This window comes from Elephantulus edwardii, unplaced genomic scaffold, assembly GCF_000299155.1.
Source record: "Elephantulus edwardii isolate Elephantulus edwardi_28Jun2011 unplaced genomic scaffold, EleEdw1.0 scaffold00459, whole genome shotgun sequence".
NCBI lineage: Eukaryota > Metazoa > Chordata > Mammalia > Macroscelidea > Macroscelididae > Elephantulus > Elephantulus edwardii.
In genome coordinates this window covers 515,375-518,359 of record NW_006400209.1, presented here as the reverse complement: position 1 = coordinate 518,359, position 2,985 = coordinate 515,375, and the positions used below count along the sequence as shown (strand labels likewise).

At 38.1% G+C, this 2,985-nt stretch overlaps 1 pseudogene; it reads right to left on the bottom strand.

Moving 5' to 3' along the window:
* Positions 1-705: 705 nt before the first annotated feature.
* The window catches only part of LOC102869055, a 9,464-nt pseudogene continuing 7,184 nt past the window's right edge, over positions 706-2,985 (bottom strand).

Sequence of the window (2,985 nt, the reverse complement as noted above, 5' to 3'; positions counted from 1 at the left end):
AAGGTTATAAAGGACCTCATAATTGTTGGGACAGGAAAGCAAGAAAAAACCAAAACAGATGTCAAATGAAACTCTTAAATTTACACTTGGAGTTAGAGTAGGCAGTATAATGGAGAAATATTGCCATAACAGAGTTAAATAGAAGATTTCAAAGAACAGCACAAGAATATACACAAAAAAGTATTATAATGAAGCATGCAAAGAGCTGAAGTTGGAAACGCAAAAGGAAATTATACTTGGCATTTCTAAGTTGAAAACACTGAGAAGCAAATTAAAGCTGCAATCCTGAAGTCACACAGAGGCCACCAGCTGCTGCATGGGAGAATGATGGGAAATCTCCTTTGTGATTATTTGCCTCTGAAAACCTACTGAAGAGTCAACTATGGGTTGGTTCGAATTCTATGATAAACAACAACTCATAAATGACTCCCAAATTTTCCAAATTACAGCCATTTTGATATATAAGTATATATCATACCCAGTATATATAAGTATATATATATATATATACCCAGGTGGTCTTCACTGAGATATGAAAAATGCTTTTGGAGAGACAACATTCTGAATGTAAAGCATTTATCACAGTAGAATTCACTTTAGATTAGTTATATAATATTGAAAACTTTGAGAAGGTACTATATTTGCATCTAATTTCTCCAGAAGAAAAGAATGCAGCAGGCTCAGCTTATGTTCAGAGAAATTGCATTAGTTTTTCTGGTGACAGCACCATTTGTCCAAATCTCTTGGTACTATGCAGGCAGATTCACGTGGTACAGAATCCACAATGGTTTTGGCAGCATCTGGATCACACTTTAAGGGGTTCTCAGACACTGTTATGTTCATGCAACTGATTCCTTTCCCGTGATTTCTTAGTCACCAAGGCTTTCCAAAGGTCATGAGTACTTTTAATTATATCCGTTGAAAGAATCCTTCTCTTTAAATTGCATTCAAAGCAAACTGGTTCTCTGACTTTGCATAAGGAACTTTGTATCTTCTAAGCCAGTCCAGGTAACTTCCAGATTCCCATGCTTCAGTCATATGACATCATTAATATAATGATATTTGGCTGCATCAGGATCATCCACATTAATGGCAATGACTTTCCAGTTGGTTTCTCCTTCATTAATCATAATCAGTATGCCTAAAATTTTCATACTGGTTATTTCACCTCTTGCACACACCTTGCTTCCAATCTCACACTTGTCAATTGGATCATTGTCACAATAGCCAGTGTGTTTATCATTGTGTCCTGGGTCTTCCCAAGTCTGAGGGATGGTACCATAGTTGTTGATGTATTTTTTATAAGGGAACAAATTTGCAACATAATGGAGCTTTCTTTTTTTCACATCTTGCTTAATTGGGTTTAAAGGGTCTTTGGTAATAATCTCCATTTTTGCACTAGACCAATGTACTTCAACTACCACGTGGAACACATCCTGAAATGGAAATATGTATTATTCTTTTTCATTTTTTAGGAAGGCTTGAGGAGGAAGAAGTAGTTAAGGAGGAAGGGTGCAGTGCGATCCTCTCTGAGAAGCCATTCATGGTGCTTGGAGATGAGTGGCTGTGGCTACCAGACACGGAGGCCGCTTGGCGTCTCCTGACTAGGGAGACCTCTGCTCCTGCGCACTCGAGGACTGGCCCGCCCTGGAGGCACTGCTGGTGTGGCCTTTTAACGTGCTATGTGCACTAGCTCCTGGCCACCCCGCCTGGCCCACTCTCCACCCCTGTCTCTTGATCATATGTTATTTCATGAAATTCTTCTGCTTCAGTCAATTATTTTTGGCAGAATGACTCTGTACTTCTTCCATCTTCTTTTGATGTCCTGGGTCATTCAACATTCTGCCCATGACATCCTTAAGTATTGAAACTCGAGGTTTGAATTTGTTCTTGAGTTCCTTCAGCTTGAGAAATGCAAAGGAGCTCTCTTATTCTCCTTTTCTGCTAACAGCATGGTGTAAGATCTGCTTTCACCCTGGCTTTCCAGGACTCCTTTCCCTCCTCTTCAGTCTTCTTTCTTTTTACTTAACTCATTTGCATGGCCCACCTTTCACTATTTTTCTTATTGCCTAAATAAATCTTTCCCCCTTGGAAAGAGAGAGAGAGACGAGAGAGGGAGGGAGGAGGGAGGGAAGAAGGAAGGGAGAAAGAAAGAGAAAACGGAAGGAAGGAAGAAAGGAAGGAAGGAGGGGGAGGGAAGGAAGAGGAAGGAAGGAAGGAAGGAAGGAAGGAAATAGAAATGTGGAACAAATTTGTCCCTTTGATTTCTCACTCCAACTCTGCAAATTTTGTTATAATACTTTGTCTTCCTGAGATGTCCTTTGAAATCTTCTGTTCAGCTCCTTAACTGGCTAATTTCTTTCCTTTGTCTTGGTTTCTTGGTGTTCTAGTGCAATATTCAGAGTCTCTTCTGACATTCATCTCAGACTTTTCTTCCTCCTCTGTCCTTTTGAATTATCCTTTGAATTCTTCCATGATATTCTTGATACCCTTCCACAGCTCATCAAGTCTTGCTTCATTAGTGTTCAAGGCCTCAAACCTGTATTTATAATGAATTAATTATTCATTGTACAAAATTCTATTATGTGATCTCCAGACTCATTTTGGTCACGAGCTCATATTTTCTGACTGTGAGTCCTACGTTTCCGTCTTTTGATTCTACTCACCATTTAATAAATCTTGATTGCATGGTCAATAAATTTTAGATTGCTTAAGTTGGTAAAAGGGTTCAATTTCTTCATCATTGGCTTTCGTGATTAGTGCAAATATAGTTGTATTACCAGTGCTGGATTTTTTTAATAAAAGAAATATAAAATTAAATTTTAAAAGTTCCTCAGAACTAATGAAAATGAAAACACAATATACTAAACCCTCTGGAAAACAGCTAAGGCAGTTCTCAGGAAGTAGTTCATAGCAATAGACAAACACATAGAAAAGGAAGAAAGGAGCAAAATTTTTTTCTTTTTTTTATTATTATTAAATTTT